Here is a 20,297-nt window from a genome sequence, read left to right as displayed (position 1 = left end):
GTCCATGTACAGCAGAGCTGGAGTACGAGAGGTAGTAGCAGCACAAGCAGCTAATCAGTTCACATGCTGACAATAAGCATGGAAAAGCAGAGTGACAGATGTGCTGCTTCTCCTTTTAGGGCTGGTTCAAATCAATGGTGTGCACTATTGCATGGTGGCTGGTGTGCGATGTAAAGGCGGTGGTGCTAATGTGCTATAAACAGCACACCACATGGCAACCTTTTTTATTAGTACTTTATTGAAGTGTCACAAATTGTCACTGCAGTCAGTTCTATCGGCCACAGCGTGATGCAATACAGAGCACAAAAAAAAAAAAAAAAAAAAAAAAAAAAACCTCTTTCTTCAGTGCACGCCACTTTAGTGCCATGGTGTGAATGAACATGATAGGGGACAAGGATATCTGCCTTGTCTATGTGTATGGACTGCATTGGGCAAAACAGTTTAGTGCAGTCCCAACGCACCTAGTTTGAACCTACCTCCACTGTCCAGTTACAGGCTGAGAGTAGGCCCAAGATGACCTGGGCTCAGAGGATATAGGTTGAATGATACTGGCAACTAGCCTGAGGTCATCTTGAAAGAAGAAGTACTGCAGGAAAATCTCTGGATTTAAAGTAGAACCAATGGTCAAGCTTTCTTTTTCATGTTGGTTAAAGTAGGGGAGGGTTATAGGCATCCAACGTGATCTTGAATACAGCAATTATTAATTAAAGTGCATATATAAAAATGCTATTAATTAAAGTGCATAATATAAAGTGCATAGTATAAAAAAGTCCATAAAAAGTGTCACAAGTCCATGTGCATATAAAGAACTTGATCCAACGTGTTTTGCTGCCCATAGTGTCATCAGGAAGCCCATTGTCATAGCTTCCTAATGACGCTGTGGGCAGCAAAACAAGTTGAGGCGGGGACAATGACTTGTGGCACTTTTTATGGACTTTTTTTTATACTATGCACTTTATATTATGCACTTTAATTGATAGTAGTTGCATATATGCACTTTAATTAATAATAGCTGTATTCAGGATCGGGTTGTTGGATGCACATTCTAGGTCATCTTTTGTCATTCATATTGTGAAGGTATCATTTTGTCATTTAATTGGTATATTTAGGTTTGAAAAGTTTTTTCATAGCACCTAACGCTTACCATAAATGGTTTACTGATATTTACACCGTGACACCACACAGAGAAGTGAGAGGAGCAGCAAGGATGACATCTATAAAATATTATTATCCCTAGGAGAACCTGGCAGTGTATATTTTTGGTAGATTTAGGTAACCCCTGTCGGTTTTTTGCCATCTTTGTTCCATAAGACCCCTTTTACACCGAGGGCGTTTTGCAGGCACTATAGCGTTAAAAATAGCGCCTGCAATCCGCCCTCAAACAGCTGCAGCATTGTCTCCAGTGTACCGGAGCGCTGCGCTGACAGGACATCAGGAAAAGTCCTGCCAGCAGCTTCTTTGGAGCGGTGCGTTTACTGCTCCTCCACCGCTGCTCCCCATTGAAATCAATGGGGCAGCGCTGGGATACCACAGGCAAAATGCTGCTATTGCGGGCGGTTTTAACCCTTTCTCGGCCGCTAGCAGCCGAAATGCGCTGCTAATCCGACGGTAAAACGCCGCTAAAAATAGCGGAGTTTTACCGCCGACGCTATGGGCGGCTCGGTGTGAAAGGGCTCTTAGGGAGATTTTCCTTTTTCCTTCATTTCTTGTCCCATAGCCAAAACAGAAAGTGGCAGGAAATCTCTCCAAAGTGAGGAAACCTGTGGTTGCCACCAAGGCGCCTTAGAAATAGTGTTCATATTGAATGTTTTCTCCTCTATTGATCTAGTGACAGCCCAAAATTTGGGATTTTCCTTTACTTTCAGTCTCTGTGATAGAGAAGGTGAATCTTTTTTACTAAAATGATACATTTCATAAACTTTTACACATTTAAGTATCTAATATTTTTACCCTGCTTTTTTTTTCTTGGGGGAAAGAATTATAATTCCCAGACTCTGGAAATCCAATCAGATTGCTATATTACCCTGAATAGTACATAAAAACTAGCCATTTAGATAACAGTGGTCCTCAGCTGGGAAATTGCAGATATTCTTTTGTATTTTGGAAAGACTGGATTGATTTTATAAATCGCATTTTATCCTAAGCAATTCATCTTAAATCTATTGATAAGCCATTTCCCGAGTGTGCTCCCGCTAACAAATATTCAATGTTTCTGAGCGGAGTTTAATTCCAGATTCTACCATTATCTGCCAGTGAAGAATGTGCAAGCTTAATTGCTGCTTCAATGTTGCGAAGAGTGCAAAACATACTGAAATGCTGTTTCTTTGTACTCCAATTACACATTAATTGCCTTATTTCACCATGTTTTGTATATTATTTCGAGAAGTAAATGAAAACTTAATTAACCAAAATAAAAAAAGTTATTTTAAAAGTGTCTTTTTTTTAGCAATGACATTTTCCAAGCAGAGAACAATGCCCTATCCTTAGTCCTTCTTTATACTAACACGATCTGTAACCCCAACACCAACACTCCCTGTGACGCAAACACTAACCCCTCCCTGTGACGCCAACACTAACCCTTCCCTGTAAAGCCAACACTAACCCTCCCTGTAACGCCAACACTAACCCTTACTTGTGACCCCAACACTAACCCTTCCTGTGACCCCAACACTAACCCTTCCTGTGACCCCAACACTAACCCTTCCTGTGACCCCAACACTAACCCTCCCTCTAACGCCAACACTATCCCTCCCTGTAACGCCAACACTAACCCTCCCTGTAACGCCAACACTAACCCTTCCTGTGACCCCAACACTAGCCCTCCCTGTAAAAGCAAGACTAACCTTCCCTGTAATCCTAACACGAACCTCTAAGTTTACTAACCTCTCTCTGCAACTCAAAACTCCCCCTGTAACCCAAACAATTAGAAGCCCGGTCATATCTAAACTTAAACCTGCTCCTAAGCAAATTCTAAAACCTGTATTAACTATCCCATAGAAGAAAGACAAAGTGATGACGAAACGCATCAGGCGTGACCACGCAGAAACCCACGTTGTCGGATCACCTGCTTGCCTTACCCGGGAACACTGCCGTAGCGATGAGAGCTAAACAGGAGCCAACAACTTTTCAAGTGTTTGATGTTTAATGCTTTTAATCTTCTGTCACATTGTGAGTGTACAGTTATAAGGGAAATATATTTCAAAGAAACACATCTAGTTACTGGATTACGCTATGTGTACTTTTGTTCTCTGCTTGTGAGGAGCAACACATTTAGATGGAGACATGCAGTGTATACTGATTACAACAATTTAAGGACAAGCTTTTTTTCCAGCACTATTTGGTAAGTGCATTACTTTCGGGGGATTGTTACACACGCGGTGTGGTGAAGGTTACCCTTTGGAACATTACATCTGCAAGGATCTTCGTCTTGGTGGATAATCTTTATGCACATCTACTTATATTCATTTATTATGTGGACCTTTTTGTAATCGCAACAATGTTTTGATTGCTGAGCGCTACTAATGTTTGGGTATTTTTGCTTCAACATATTTCTGGTTTAACTTTACTAACCTCTCTCTGCAACTCAAAACTCGCCCTGTAACCCAAACAGTTAGAAGCCCAGTCATATCTAAACTTAAACCTGCTCCTACACAAATTCTAAAACCTGTATTAACTATCCTATAGAAAAAAGATGTGCATGCTTACCTATTCCTAACTAGAACTTTTACCTAGTCACTTGATCGGATGCCAGTAGCGGCTTCAGGGTAGAGGAGGGACAACCGACAACGGATGCCCCATAGTAAGTCTGATACTAAAGTATTGTGGCCGTTATTGGCGATCTCTCCTCTTCACAGAAGCCTGATATTCAGGAGATCATATTACTGGACCAGAACACCCTAAAAATAGGTAAGTAAAAGCATAATTCCTTGATAAGGTAGTTAGAATAGGGCTTGGAATGGATTGGGAGCAGGTTTTAAGTTTAGATAGGATTTTACTAGACTTCTACTTTAATCTTCCCAGTAACCTGAATATTAAGGGGACATCTGTGAGAAACCACTTTAAAGGAGAAGTAGGGCCAAAGCTTTTTTGGCTCTACTTTTCCTACAGATCACAGGAGTGCAGTTCGTTCTGTGCTAAACCTGTTGTCAGTTGACGTCATATAGCCGGTCCTGGCTATGAAAAGTTATTGCTTTACAGTCGGGATACACCCAGATGGCTGGACCGGCAGTTAACACAGCCGCTCAGCGAGCCCAGCACTGCAGTGAGCCCCGGCGGGGGCAAAGCAGAGAGTCGGTGACTGACAGTCACCAGCTCTTTTTTTTACGGAAGATGGAGAACTGTGCGAAATTTGATCCCTACTTCGCAAGAAAAAAAAACGCCAGATGCCCCTAACGGCCACAATAAACTTGTGCAGTATGCATGAGGTGTAAAGTCAAAGTTTATTCTGAGTGTATATTATATATCTATCTTTATATATTTTGTTGCTAGTGGGGGATGGCCGCGCAGGGTGCTGTACATACAGTCATGGCCAAAAATATTGGCACCCCTGTATTTCTGTCAGATAATGCACCACTTCATCCAGAAAATTGTTGCAATTACAAATGTTTAGGCATTCTCATTTTTATTTTGTTTGTATTGGTATGACACAAAAAGTGGAGAAACAAAAAGCCAAATCTGACCCATTCCACGCAAAACTCCAAAAATGGACTGGACAAAATTGTTGGCAGCTTCTCACAATTGTAAGAAATAATTGGATTCCAAGTTTGTGATGCTCCTGTAATTAAACTCACCTGTATCAATTAACAGGTGCTGACAATATAGAAAATCACACCGGCAACCAGTTAAAATGGTGAAACATTTACTCAACCTTTCTGTTGTGTGTCTCTGTGTGCCACATGGAGTATAGAGAAGAGAAAGACCAGCAAAGAATTGTTTGAAGATTTGAGAACAAAAATTGTGGAAAAGCATGGACAATATCAAGGTGACAAGTCCATCTCCAGAGATTTTTTTTTTTTATCAAAAAGGTTTTTATTTAATTAAACACAACCATTTACAAATTCGGCATGACAACAGAAATGTCACATCAGCTTATCCAGCTCTTTCTTAACAGTCTATGCACAGGTTACATTACAGCAATAGTTTCTTTTTTGTTCCACAATTTAAAGTATCCAAACATACTATAGATGCAAATTCTATTAATTACATGCTACCCACTTTCATCCAACATAGACTCCAATGATGGACCAGTACCTTGTCTGCCAGCCATTATACTCATACAGGTCTAGCCAGACCCTGCATCACTCGCCACTGTACTAAATCTCGGGGGCTCAGTCCAGGGGTATCTAACCAAGGGGCCCACAGCCTTTCAAAATTACCCAGGCAACCTCTACGTTGATAGACATACTTTTCGAAGATAAGTACATTTCCCATGTTAGTTACCCATTGCCGATGGGAAAGGGAACCCATCTCCAGAGATCTTAATGTTTCTGTGTCCACTGTACGCAACATTGTCAGGAAGTTTACAGCTAATGGCACTGTAGCTAATCTTCCAGGATGTGGATGAAAGAATTTATTTTTTTTTTAAATTGCAACAAAGGATTGTTCGAATGGTGGATATAGAACCTCTATCAAATTCTAGACAAATTCAAGCTGACCTTCAGGCACAGGGTACAACTGTGTCAGCTTGCACTGTTTTCAGAAAAAGAAAATACACAGTCCCAACAGTGAAACATAGTGAAGGTTCACTGATGTTATGGGGTTGCTTTGCTGCTTCAGACACTGGATGTATTGACTGTGTGCATGGCATTATGACATCTGAAGACTACCCAAGAATTCTGGGGTGTAACGTAGGGCCCAGTGTCAGAAAGTTGGGTCTCTGTCAGAGGTCATGGGTCTCACAGCAGGACAATGACGCAAAGCACACGTCAAAAAGCACCCAGAAATGGTTTAGGGCAAAGTGCAAAGTGCTGGAGAGCAGATGAGTCTCCAAATCGAAATCCCATAAAGCATATGTGGAGATATCTCAGAACAGCAGTTGGGAAATGGAACCCTTCCAATCTGAGAGACCTGGAGTAGTTGGTGAAAGAAGATCGATCCAAAATTCCAGCAGAGAGGTGTAAGAAACTCACTGATGGTCACGGGAAGCTATTGATTTCAGTTATTCTTTCCGAGGGGTGTGCTACCAAATATTAAATTGAGGGTGCCAATAATTTTGTCCAGCTCATTTTTGGAGTTTTGCGTGGAATGTGTCAGATTTGGCTTTTTGTTTCTCTACTTTTTTGTGTCATAGCAATACATAGCAATTTTGGTCTCATCTGACCAGAGCACCTTCTTCCACATGTTTGCTGTGTCCTCCACATGGCTTCTGCAAATGGGACTTCTTATGGCTTTCTTTCAACAATGACTTTCTTCTTGCCACTCTTCCATAAAGGACAGATTTGTGGAGTGCACGACTAATAGTTGTCCTGTGGACAGATTCTCCTACCTGAACTGTGGATCTCTGCAGCTCCTCCAGAGTTACCATGGGCCTCATGGCTGCTTCTCTGATTAACACTCTCCTTCCCGGCCTGTCAGTTTAGATGAATGGCCACATCTTGGTAGGTGTACAGTTGTGCCATACTCTTTCCATTTTCGGATGATAGATTCAACAGTGCTCCGTAAGATGTTCAAAGCTTGGGATATTTTTATAACCAAACCCCTGCTTTAAACTTCTCCACAACCTTATCCCTGAACTGTCTGGTGTGTTCCTTGGCCTTCATGAAGCGGTTTGTTCACTAAAGGTTCTCTAACAAACCTCTGAGGGCTTCACAGAACAACTGCATTTATACGGAGATTAAATTACACATTTCTGAATGCAACTGGTTCCACTTGGTTTTAGTTAGTGGTATCAGAGTAAAGGGGGCTGAATACAAATGCCCGCCACACGTTTCAGATTTTTTTAATTTTAATTTGAAAACCATTCATCATTTTCCTTCCACTTCACAATTATGTGCCACTTAGTGTTGGTCTATCACATAAAATCCCAATAAAATACATTTACCTTTTTTGGTTGTAACATGACAAAATGTGGAAAGTTTCATGGGGTATGAATACTTTTTCAAAGCACTGTATTTTTGGCCATGACTGTCGTTTTCCAAACAATTCACAGCACCCTGCCTCTCTACAACCCTCGGCCCTGATGCAAGCAGTGGGCTGGTTTATGGGAGGGCCTCTGTGAATGAATGGATTGAACTTGAATGAAAGGGGAAGGCAAGGGATTGTATGTTGGGAAGGAAAGAGCTAGGTCATGCTGGACATCCTCCATCTAAAAATGGTGGGCTCTATCTGACTTGCTGCAGCTTTGAATGCACATTGCGAGAAGCTCACAGTATGCAGTGAAACCAGAGCAAGCCATTTCAGTACAGGAAATAAGCCTGTACCTGCAAAGGACTGAAGGGAAGGCCAGAGGTCAGCTTTATTGTTCTATAGGGCTTCATGTGTCTGGACATTTGTGTACAGTGATGGGTGCGTTGGGGGTGAGAGCATACATCGCTGCCTGCCGCCTGTAGACCGGGTGCTGCGCATTTCATAATCTCTGTATGTTTATTAAACACACACAGCTCCAGAAGTAATAAAATTAATGTGGTCTGTCAGCGGCAACGAATCTGCTCATTATCAGACTGCAGATTCAAACAGTAAATTACCAGCACGCTGATCACTCAGTCATACAGAGAACAGAATAAATTGTGTATTATGGTCCTCTAGTGAGGTCATTAACATGCAAAATTATACCAGGGAGCTACGGATGGCGAAGGTATCATTACAAATGTCACGTTTGGCCATCCAGAGGTTCATGTGACAAAATCTTTACAGAACAATGCATCTCACACCCTACACACTATACTATACAAGGTCTTCCATCACCCCTCCTCCTACAAAAACTCACGGGTTCAGTCCCACCCTGCACAGAGTATGTATTTTCTCATGGTAAAAGCCCAACTGCAGGAATTACAGAAAAAGAATAAAAAGGAAGAACTACCCTTGCAGTGCACCCCAAAAACAAAATTCTCATTTACTCGTGTAGATGAGGAATGATGTGCAAGGCTTCCTTACTCCTCCATCTGAGTAACCAGTCCCCTAAAGAAGCCGCTTCTTTAAAAAGGTATGTACACCTTTTTAGGCAAAAATTAAAAGCAGAACTCCAAATATCCTGGCCATTCCTTGGAACCACGCTGCACATAGCGGTCATGATGACCTGTGCTGCCAGCATACCCTGGAGTGAGTATCCATCATAATGTTTGCAAGGCTAAGCCCTCATTGGTGCTGGCCAGTAGGAAATTTATCTGTGGCTGCTTTTCCCAGTACGGAGTCCCAGAAGAAAGAAGAGTTTCTCAATGGTCAGCGCAGTCAAGCTGACCACTAAGCACTTGCACACAGGATAAATACAGGTCACTGCTAGTGCACACAGAAAACAAATGCTGTCTATGTGCTCTGTAAACATCATGTAGCACCCCGGTAGTAGGCAGGGTTGCTAACAAATTTAGTTTGCTAGGTGGTAACTAGCCTGGCTGATTGATAGAGGATTTACTGGCTTTTCCCTAACTCTGGATTTGATGCACCTCTCTCTTCTGTCACTAGGTGGCATTATTGCCTGTGGCATTAAAATGACTAGGGAATACTGAATTCAGACTAGGAGTGGATGTGTTGTCTCAGCCAATTGACAGGGGTTTCTTTAGTCCCTTGGCCTGCTGGGAGAGCCTATTTATTCAGGAGGAGTCAGGTGATAGCAGTTCTGTGCCACCCGGACGGCTGTCTGGGTGGACGTGTATCACAAGGCTCCGTGTTGCTAGGCCAGCAGCCTGAGGCCTATCCCGGGAGCACCTGGCTGCTAGGCTGTCTGAGGCCTATCCAGGTTCGAGGGAAGCAGCGCAGGTTGGGTCTTTCGTCCGGAAGCCCAACCAAGTTGCAGAGGTTCCACCAGACGGGGAACCACATCATTGCCAGTGGTGAGGGAGAAGCAGTTGCCACGTGGGACAACTCCTGTTACCAGAGGCAAGTGAGGATCAAAGTCAGAGATAAAGGAGACACAGTTACCATTAAGAAACAACCACTCCCGTTAACAGAGGCCAGTTATGGAAGTCTTAAGAAGTACCAGAGCAGCCTTATTCACTAGCCGGGGGCGGTGAACAAGTAGAAAAGCTTCAGCAGAGTGCCAAGCCAGAGACCCAGTGGGTTAGCAGGGGTGACGCTTGAGGAGAATACAGCGTGTTAGCTGTGGAAGACCTCAGGGGATCCAGTGATGACTGGGATCTTAAAGTCTAGTTAGAGACCGGGAGCTCAGTGAGTGAAGATCGACAGTAGGATACTGTGAGATGTGAGAAAAGATCTATAACGGGTTACAGTGAGTTACGTGTATGGATCTCTATTGCCTGTTCAAAGTTCAGTTGCCATAGGAGACAGGAGTTCTACAAATACAGTTGCTGCATCCAGCTTAAAGGCCCTCTAACTGTATAGCTGTCTGCCTATTTTTGTCTTGGAGTCTGCCAATTGCTATTGCATCTGCCTAAGGGTGTCCTTGCCCTAAACCCTCTCTCCCTCAGTTCTTGTTAAGAGACAATAAATCTCTTTTGTTCGCATCCAAAATACGACTGGCACATAGGCGTGCCCACGGGGTGTGCCGGGTGTGCCTGGGCACGCCCTAATCTTTCCAAGCTGTCTCCAAAGATCTGCCCCAAAATGTTGTATTTAACAATGTGTAGCCTGCGCTGCTAGGTAGCACAGGCAGCAGATCGTGAAACTTGCCAGAGCCGCTGCGCTGAGTGTGTGAACTGACAGTGCGGTAATGTCACTGCTTGCAGAGAGAAAGTCCATCTGTCAAAACTGAGCTGTGATTTCGGGGGTGGGCGGGCTGAAGAGCTGTCAAACACCAGCCAATGGGAAGGGGTCTGGGCGGGCTGCTTTATGTGGCTCCACCCCTTTCTTAAGCAGCCCAATCATTGGCTGGTGGTTGTTAGCTCCTCGGCCCCGCCCACCCCCGACATCGCGGCTGTGTTGTGACAGCTGGTCTTTCTCCCATTACATGACAGTGTCACACACAAGGGCTCTAGCAAGCCTCACCCCAATCAGTGCCACTCTGTGCTGCCAATCAGTGCCACTCTGTGCTGACACTGACAATCAGTTCTGCCAATTTGTGCTGCCTATCACTGCCACTCTGTGCTGCCAATCACTGCCAATCTGTGCTGCCAATCACTGCCACCCTGTGCTGCCAATCACTGCCACCCTGTGCTGCCAATCACTGCCACTCTGTGCTGCCAATCACTGCCACTCTGTGCTGCCAATCACTGCCACTCTGTGCTGCCAATCACTGCCAATCTGTGCTGCCAATCAGTGCCACTCTGTGCTGGCAATTGGTGCCAATCTGTGCTGACACTGACAATCAGTTCTGCCAATCTGTGCTGCCAATCAGTGCCACTCTGTGCTGCCAATCGGTGCCAAATTGTGCTGACACTGACAATCAGTTCTGCCAATCTGTGCTGCCAATCAGTGTCACTCCGTGCTGACAATCAGTGACACTCTGCGCTGACAATCACTGACAATCTGTGCTGCCAATCAGTGCTACTCTGTGCTGCCAATCTGTGCCCAGTGCTGCCAATTCGTGCCCATCAGTGCTGCCAATCAGAGCCCATCAGTGCTGCCAATCAGTGGCCATCAGTGCCCAACAGTGTGGCCTATCGGTGCTGCCATAATACTGGTCTCTGTGATATGCAACTTTATATATAATACACATCAGTTTGAAAACAAGACATAATAGAAACTTAGCAGGGATGGTGGAAACCCCTCTATGGATAATTGCAATACAAATTAACTTCAAGTGCAACAACTTTTTAGCTGGGAGGTTCACACCATTATACTTTGGAATTTTTGTTTTTTAAATTGTTACACTTAATGTTATATGTTTTAGTTACTATTATAATGTAAATTATTGCACTTGAAGTTAATTTTCCACCACCCTTCCTAAGTCCATGTCTTTATGGACCTTGCTTTGTGCACTGGTGCGCAGTCATGTTGGAACAGGAAGGGGCCATCCCCAAACTCCTCCCACAAAGTTGGGAGCATGAAATTGTCCAAAACTAAGGGGCCAAGCCCAACCCCTGAAAAACAACCCCACACCATAATCCCCTCCCCCCCACACCATAATCCCCCCTCCCCCAAATGATTTAGACCAGTGCACAAAGCAAGATCCATAAAGACATGGATGAGCGAGTTTGGGGTGGAGGAACTTGATGTGCCTGCACAGAGTCCTGACCTCAACCCGATAGAACACCTTTGGGATGAATTCGAATGGAGACTGCGAGTCAGGCCTTCTCATCCAACATCAGTGCCTGACCTCACAAATGCTCTTCTGGAAGAATGGTCAAACATTCCCATAGACACCCTCCTAAACCTTGTGGACGGCCTTCCCAGAAGAGTTGAAGCTGTTATAGCTGCAAAGGGCGGAGCCAACTCAATATTGAACCCTACGGACTAAGACTGGGATGCCATTAAAGTTCATGTGTGTGTAAAGGCAGGTGTCCCAATACTTTTGACAATATAGTGTGTGTATCATATTATATATATACACGTATGTGTGCTTGAGCTTTGGGGTGCACACCCTAATGCAATAGGCTGCGCACGCCTATGGACTGGCATCCATGTTTTCAACTTGCATTACACCTACCATGCCTAGTAACCCATACTGTGAAGAAAGATGTCAGCTCTCCCTAACTCTGGAGGTCACCATTAGGCCTTTGGAGGTCAGGGATGCCGCTACAATCACAACAGAAAATACAGCTATAATCTAGAGCAGTGTTTGGCAGCGCAAAAACTGCTCCTGAATCAGGTCTGTTGGTGAAGCAGAGGCAGCTCTGGGTCCTCCGCATTGCAAAACTGTAGTGTTGGTGAAGCAGAGGCAGCTCTGGGTCCTCCACATAGAAAAGTCTGTAGTGTTGGTGAAGCAGAGGCAGCTCTGAGTCCTGCGCATAGCAAAGTCTGTAGTGTTGGTGAAGCATGGGTGGGCCTGGGTCCTCCACATAGCACTGTCTGTAGTGCCAATGAAGCAGGGGTGGGCCTGGGTTCTCCGCAAAGCAAATTCTGTAGTGTTGGTGAAGCAGGGGCAGCTCTGAATCCTCCGCATAGCAAAGTCTGTAGCGTTGGTGAAGCAGGGGTGGGTTTGAGTCCTTGTAAGGAAGGGCATACCAATAGACAAGATAGCTCCTCTGGATGGACTTCTGTGCACAGGCTAATACACGTTCCCTTTCGTACTTGCAGTAATTGGGCACTTGTTAATGCGTATGCGCATACCTGTCCGCGCCGGCACTCACGTGCACTTATGACAGATGTTGGTGCCAAACGGGCTATTTAAACTGGGCCAGTTCTCTGGATCAGTGCTGCCTTGTCTTCAGCCTCCTGTGTATCCTGTATCCAGATTTTGATTGCTGACCCGGCTTGTCTTGACTATTCTCTGAACTCCGCCTGCACTGACCTTGGCTTGTCCCCTGACCTCCACTTGACTGTACCCAATCCATCGTCTGTGTATGACTCTGCCTGCTGTTACCGGTACCCGACTATCACCCTGCTGTTCCGGCTGACCCACAGTCTGCTACCAACAACCGTCTCACCTGCCCACGGTCGCCAGCACCAGCCTGCCAAAGCCTGCTGCCTACCTGCTACTGGAGCCTTTTGGCGACTTTACCTGCCCAGCATGGACACCTGCTTTGCTGCTAGCAAGGCTTATGGGGCGTACACACGGTCGGACTTTTCAGCTACAAAAGTCCGACAGCCTGTCCGACAGACTTTCGACGGACTTTCGACGGACTTGCGGCGGACTTTCTAACGAACAGACTTGCCTACACACGATCACACAAAAGTCCGTCGAATTCTTACGTGATGACGTACACCGGACTAAAATAAGGAAGTTGATAGCCAGTAGCCAATAGCTGCCCTAGCGTGGGTTTTTATCCGTCAGACTAGCATACAGACGAGCGGATTTTTCGACCGGACTCGAGTCCGTCGGAAAGATTTGAAGCATGTTTCAAATCTAAAGTCCGTCGGATTTGAGGCTGAAAAAGTCAGTTGAAAGTCCGGAGAAGCCCACACACGATCGGATTACCAGCCAGCTTTAGTCCGTCAGCGTCCGTTGGACTTTTGTAGACGAAAAGTCCGACCGTGTGTACGCGGCATTACAGGCACTCGTGTCACTCTGTATTCCTGCGCCTCCTGTTTACATTACCAGGGGTCACGAGTCAGACACCTTTCTCATCAAATCAGGCTCTGCTGCCGGGTACATGATAGTTCTACACATAGCAAATTTTTTAGTGTTGGTAAAGCAGGAGTGGGTCTGAATGCTCCTCATAGCAAAGTCTGTAATGCTGATGAAGCAGGGGCAGGTCTGGGTCCTTCACATAACAAAGTATGTAGTGCTGATGGAGCAGGGGCAGGTCTGGGTCCTCTGCACAGTGGTTCTTGGCAGTTCTGCATTCAGAGATAACTGGTTGACAGGGAAGACACAAATACAGCAGTTTTCCAACAAAGAGGGGCAAGTAGGAAATGGTGCTATTCAATGCTGGTTTGATGGTAGAAGAAGAACTAATTCACAAAACTCATTTTAAAATGCTAAATCTGGATGCAGAGGATTGAATTGCCACTTTCAGGGATAAAAGGGAATGCATTACCACGATATGGGCTTCCTGGACGCATTATGCCTCTGGAATTTATGAAATGCAACCCAGCCCAGCCATTCTCATTACACTCAGGGGAGGCATCTTTGAAGACCACCTGACTTAGAAGCTAAAGGCCTTCTTAAACCCTTACGCCCAACCCCCCCCCCCCATGCCTGTCTATAGTGTACTCTTTTTGCAACATATATTAGCCCTCAGGGACTTCTTAGCCAGTGTGACTGACATTAGTTAAAGCGGAGCTCCACTTAAAAGGAGAAGTTCCGCTTTAGGGACTTGTCCCCTGCGCCTCTTGAAAAATTGGCACTTTTAAAGGCGGGGGTGGGGGGGCGGGGGGAGTGGAGCAGGTACCCGATTATCACAGGTACCTGCTCCCACTTCTGCTCGGACCACCTAGGCGATCGGAAGCAAAAGTTCTCCTCCCTCCCCCTTGCACTCTTCTGGGACACGTCACAGGTCCCAGAAGACTGCTTGACCATTTCACAATGCGTAGCGCTGCTCGCGCATGCACAGTGGGCACCCGACTGTGAAGCGCCAAGCTGTCACAGCCAGGTCCCCATAATTAAGATGCTGTCGCTGAGGAAAGAAGATAGCAGGTGAAACCGGCTCAGGTGAGCACACCGCTGGATCATGGGATAGGTAAGTGGCTGTTTTTTTTTAAAGTCAGCAGCTTCTTTTTTTTTTTTCACAGGAGACGGAAGCTCCTCTTTAATGGCTCAACATCCTACTTAGACCTTACTGGGCCATATTCTGATTTGTAACTACGATTATTGTCGAAGTACACATAGTTAAGGGCGCTAATCGTGCCCTGTTATACCTTATATCACCCCCCCCAGGATGATCTGCTGGTCAACCTTAACACCCCCACCTTTTCTTTTGTTTTTCATGTGTGCTCCTTAATGGCAGGGATTTAGTTGTGGTACTAAAAAAAAAAAAACCCTTAATTAAAGATTATACAAAAAGGGCCACTTTTTGGAAAAAATATATAAACAAACCTATAATTTGGAAAGTCTGGAAAGCACCATTGCACCTACATTCAGTGGAAAATAAGGCACTCAACCTGAATAGCATGGTAAGGGCCATTTTCCCTCATGTTTCAGTGTACAGTTCACACCTGTGCATGCTAGAGCTGTGTGTCCTCCATACTGTAATGGGGGGGGGGGGGGTACTAAACTGCAAAGCTATCACCCTTATTAAATGACATGTAGTGCAAGTAAAAGTATAACATTTGCACATGCATTTTACTGCCTGCATTTCCATAGAAAATTGACCTTTACTAAAGGTGAAGTGGACCTTGAAGGAGACAGCACAGCCCACACAAGTAATTAACCAGCATGGCTGATCTCATACATAAAAAAACAATACAAAAGTCCCCTGCATTTATGTCTATACACACACCACGGGTAGAATCTCTATATTAGCTGCTTCTTATTAGTGTAGTTATTCCTATAGTTGACATAGTATAAAGTTAAAAGCTTTTATATAACCATGTCCATTTTCTAGGATCTGCATCTGTTGGCCTCAGTAGTCGCAATAGACTCCCTCCCCCTCTGTTGGGTTTGGAGACCCCAGTCCATGGTTGGTGCACTGGGTCAAACACATCACATGTATGTGTATCATTCATGACCGGTTTGCAATATATGACAGCTGTTCTCGAAGATGTATGATGATTTTAATCTATGGGATTTTGTATTTCAATAAGTTTTGTAAAGCTTTTTATAATCAATTATGTCTATATTGCCTTTAAAGTCCCAATGGGGATTTGTTAAAATTGTACGGTTCATATATTAAGGATGTGGCACTGTACAGAGTATATCCACCATCTATCAAATATACACAAAAACAATGTTATGTGACTTCCACCTACTTTTCATTGTATTCATATATGTAAAATGCAACATAGCTCATGACAAAAACAGGCAATATACTGGATATTATAAAGTAGAAAAATGGATCTACAGAAGTTACCGCAGTGATTGGGGAAGTCTTCTCTGCCAGTGACCAGGCCGCAGCCACACTTCTAACCTCTTCCTCTTTGGTAGTCACGGTCGTCTGTCTGTCCAACCTTGGCCACAGTTACTGGCCTCTATCCATCCTTTCTATGCCACAGTCGCCGTCCTCTGTTTATCCGTTCCCGGCCACGGTTGCTGTCCTTTGTTTTCGGCCACAATCACCTTCCTCTGGCCGCTTGTTCCTGGTCAAAGTCACTGTCCTATGTCCATCTGTTCCCGGCCACAGTCTCTGTCCTTGGTCTGTCTGTTCTCCTCTTGCAGTCACATTACATGCCCTCCTCCTCCTCCTTGCACATGTCAAAGTCTGCAGTCTTGGGTAATGTTTGACAGACTTGGCCTTTCCTTGAGTAGAATGACCCCATCTGCTCTGCACTACAGGAGAATCCTCTCACTACTTATCAGATAGGCTGATGATTTCACCTGATATTCTCTCCTTGTTTCTTTCCAGGAGATTTTAATCTGGTTGCAAACTAAAGGCGGGTATATACACATGGAGAGTTTTGGATTTTTTTTTTATTCAACCAGTAGGTTGAATGGGGGAAAAAAAAAAAAAAAAAAAAAGGACAGATTTCCACCATCCACACAAGCGATGTGGTGGCGGAAATCTCCCCCTATAATTGTAATATTTTTTGGGTGAACCCTTTAATACTGAGTTTGTATGGCTGTAGCATAGTGTGGTATGTAGACAGTCTAAGGAATTATGTTGGATGGTGGAAAGTGTATAACAGACAGGAAGAACAGGGGGTGGATAAACAAAAGGCCCCCCAATCCTGCTGCATTGCGGCATGCTCTTCTATACCTATAAATAGAACTAGCATAACAATACCCCAATCTCTGGATAGTTCAATTAATGCACAACACAGAGATCGCTTTATTATCAGGAAAACAAACTCGCCTCTCACTTAACTGATTGATAACGCTGCACAGCTCTTGTGAACTCTCATCTCCTGCAGAGAGGACGTTGACACATGGTGACAGAGAAAAATGGCTGCCCCCCTTTGAAACGCTGTACTCCCTGACACTGTGGAACTGCCACACACTCCATATACTCCATTATTTAAAAAAAATATTAACAGTAGTCTCGGCCCTGTTCACACCTTTCTATTTTGAAGACGCACATTTTGATATGTTTTGTATATTGGTGAATTTTCGCATGCTTCTTAAAGAATGAACGGTTTTGTTGCAGTATGGGCCCAGTCACACCATATGCATTGGACCACGCTGGGCAGAGACAAGGCAATTTACCTTATGCGCATAGAAATGGATGAAATGTAATTTTTTGTCATTTTAATAAAAGGTAAAAAAAAAAAAAAAAAAAAAAAAAGGTAAACCATGTGAAAGCGTTATAACACCACATGGCACTGCCCCTTTACAACGCACACCAGAGGAAGTGCATTATACAAAGCACATGTGTCTGCTGGTGTGAATGGCCCTAAATGACATTAAACAGCATGCAAAAGCAAACCAAACAAAATGAATGAAAGCAGGTGCTAAAATTGCAGAAAACTCGTGTGAAAAATATACCCCTTTCAAATCGCCAAGGCATCGATTGGGCTGAACTGTTCAGTCATAATTTTTGAATCCATAGGGTGTGTCAGATGGTTCTCTGCCCATTTTTGCATGGTAATCTGTGCTTGCACACATTCTTTGAAAAATACGTTTTATTGTTTTTTACCCAGTTAACATTTTTTTTGGTGCAGATGGGCTAAAAAAACGAAATTTCTTGATACACTCGCAGGGATGAGATTCATGCATTCAAGGATCATATATGAAAAGGGAGAAGCCTCATAGTGTAAATCAGCCAACTTTTATTGAAAAAGGTATAAGTAAACTTACATTAAGGTTAAAAAATTCCAGCATGAATAATATTCCCAGCGACGGTGTCAACCTTGCAACTAGCTCAGATAGCGTTGCAAGTACTCTCCGATCCGATGCATTTCCACACAACTGTCTACTGGGAAATGGAGACTCAATGTAATGCCGCGTACACACGAGCAGACTTTACGGCAGACTTGGTCCGGCGTACCGGATTTCGTCGGACAATTCGATTGTGTGTGGGCTCCAGTGGACTTTGTTTTCTCAAAAGTTGGACGGACTTAGATTTGAAACATGTTTCAAATCTATCCGACGGACTTCAGTCCGGTGGAAAAGTCCGCTCGTCTGTATGCTAGTTCGACGGACAAAAAGCCATGCTAGGACAGCTATTGGCTACTGGCTATGAACTTCCTTATTTTAGTCCGGTCGTACGTCATCACGTATGAATTCGTCGGACTTTGGTTGATTGTGTGTAGGCAAGTCTGTTCATTCAGAAAGTCCGTCGTAAAGTCCGTTGAAAAGTCCGCCGGGTAAAGTTTGCCGTAAAGTCCGCTCGTGTGTACGCGGCATAAGTTTACTTATAAACCTTTTTAAATAAAAGTTGGCTGATTTACACTATGAGGTTTTTCCCTTTTCATATATGATCCTTGAATACATGGAGCTCATCCCTGCAGGCGTATCAAGAAATGCTGTTTGAAACCTCCACACCTGTGATTATTCCTGCACAACCTTCCTTGATCTCTGTAATAGGGATCTATCAGATCTGGTAGATCTTTGCTTGTGGATGGAACACCTAGTCAATTTTTTATGAACACTGGTAGTCACGAAGTGGAATATATTTACACATTTATTCGTCATTTTTCATTAAGTGTGTGGTCTTACTTATGGACTTGAGTTTATTCATTTAATCACCTTTTTTTTTTTTTTTTTGCACATTGGAATTTTGAGCAAGGCACTTGTGATTGTACTTTGGTATTTTATATTTGTGTTAAATTTATAATCAGAATTTTTTCATATACAGTATCTGACAAAAGCGAGTACACCCCTCACATTTTTGTAAATATTTTTAATATATCTGTGATAACCCTGAATAAATGACACTTTGCTACAATGTAAAGTAGTGAGTGTACAGCTTGTATAACAGTGTAAATTTGCTGTCCCCTCAAAATAACTCAACACACAGCCATTAATGTCTAAACTGCTGACAACAAAAGTGAGTACACCCCTAAGTGAAAATGTCCAATTTGGGCCCAAAGTGTCAATATTTTGAGTGGCTACCATTATTTTCCAGTACCGCCCTAACCCTCTTGGGCAGGGATCCTCAAACTACGGCCCTCCAGCTGTTTCAGGACTACACATCCCATGAGGCATTGTAAAACTCTGACATTCACAGACATGACTAGGCATGATGGGAATTGTAGTTCCTGAACAACTGGAGGGCCATAGTTTGAAGACCCCTGCTCTTGGGCATGGAGTTCACCAGAGCTTCACAGGTTGCCACTTGAGTCCTCTTCCACTCCTCCCTGACAACATCACGGAGCTGGTGGATGTTAGAGACCTTGCGCATCTCCACCTTCATTTTGAGGATACCCCACAGATGCTCAATAGGGTTTAGATCTGAAGACATGCTTGGCCAGTCCATCACCTTTACCCTCTGCTTCTTTAGCAAAGCAGTGGTTGTCTTGGAGGTGTGTTTGGGGTCATTATCATGTTCTGCTTCACTATGTCACAGTACATGTTGGCATTCATGGTTCCCTGAGCACATGTACTCAAGTTCTTTGGTCGACCATGGCGAGGCCTGTTCCGAGTGGAACCTGTCCTGTTAAACTGCTGTATGGTCTTGGCCACCGTGCTGCAGCTGGGTTTCAGGATCTCAGCAATCTTCTTATAGCCTAGGCCATCTTTATGTAGAGCAACAATTCTTTTTTTCAGATCCTCAGAGAGTTCTTTGCCATGAGGCACCATTTTAAACTTCCAGTGACCAGTATGAGAGAGTGAGAGCGATAACACCAATTTTAAACACACCTGCTACCCCATTCACACCTGAGACCTTGTAACACTAACGAGTCATGTGACAGCGGGGAGGGAAAATGGCCCAATTTGGACATTTTCACTTAGGGGTGTACCCACTTTTGTTGCCAGCAGTTTAGACATTAATGGCTGTGTGTTGAGTTATTTTGAGGGGACAGCAAATTTACACTGTTATACAAGCTGTAACTCACTACTTTACATTGCAGCGAAGTGTAATTTCTTCAGTGTTGTCACATGAAAAGATATAATAAAACGTTAAGTATTTACAAAAATGTGAGGGGTGTACTCACTTTTGTGAGATACTGTATATTATACTGTATACTATATTCAGGACTCCCAATAAGCTATAATTCAGTACAGTAGCAGCAATAGGCTCTACAGAAGACAATGGCTTTTTGTTTGTTAGTCAGTGTGGTCTGCATCACCAAATGCACATAAACTTGACCATGTACTTTAGCTTAAAAAAGCTATGTCTGGATGGTTGAAGTTGAAGGCCTTGTCTAAGACAAAAGTCCTACTTGCATCTTTGTTAGGCCTCATGCACATGGACTTTTACACGCACCCAAGTCTTGCAGAGTAAAATGTCCAGTTCTTTCCTGCGCCAATACAAGTGTATGGCTTTGTATGGGAACAGCTTCCAGAGCTCAGCTTCTTTTTAGGGCCTCGTGCATATGGACGTTCACATGCTCCTGAGTCTTGAAGCATAAAATGTCTGGCAACTTCTTGCACCTGCAGAGCTGCGAGGTCA

The 20,297-nt window shown here is 44.0% G+C and overlaps 1 protein-coding gene across 8 annotated transcripts in view; it reads right to left on the bottom strand.

Moving 5' to 3' along the window:
- The window catches only part of DTNB (dystrobrevin beta), a 235,251-nt gene that overhangs the window by 87,607 nt on the left and 127,347 nt on the right, over positions 1 to 20,297 (bottom strand). The window lies entirely within an intron of this gene.

This window comes from Aquarana catesbeiana, linkage group LG04 (genome assembly GCF_042186555.1).
Source record: "Aquarana catesbeiana isolate 2022-GZ linkage group LG04, ASM4218655v1, whole genome shotgun sequence".
Classification (NCBI taxonomy): domain Eukaryota; kingdom Metazoa; phylum Chordata; class Amphibia; order Anura; family Ranidae; genus Aquarana; species Aquarana catesbeiana.
Note: the sequence above shows the minus strand (reverse complement) of the source record. Positions and strands in the feature narration are given on the sequence as shown.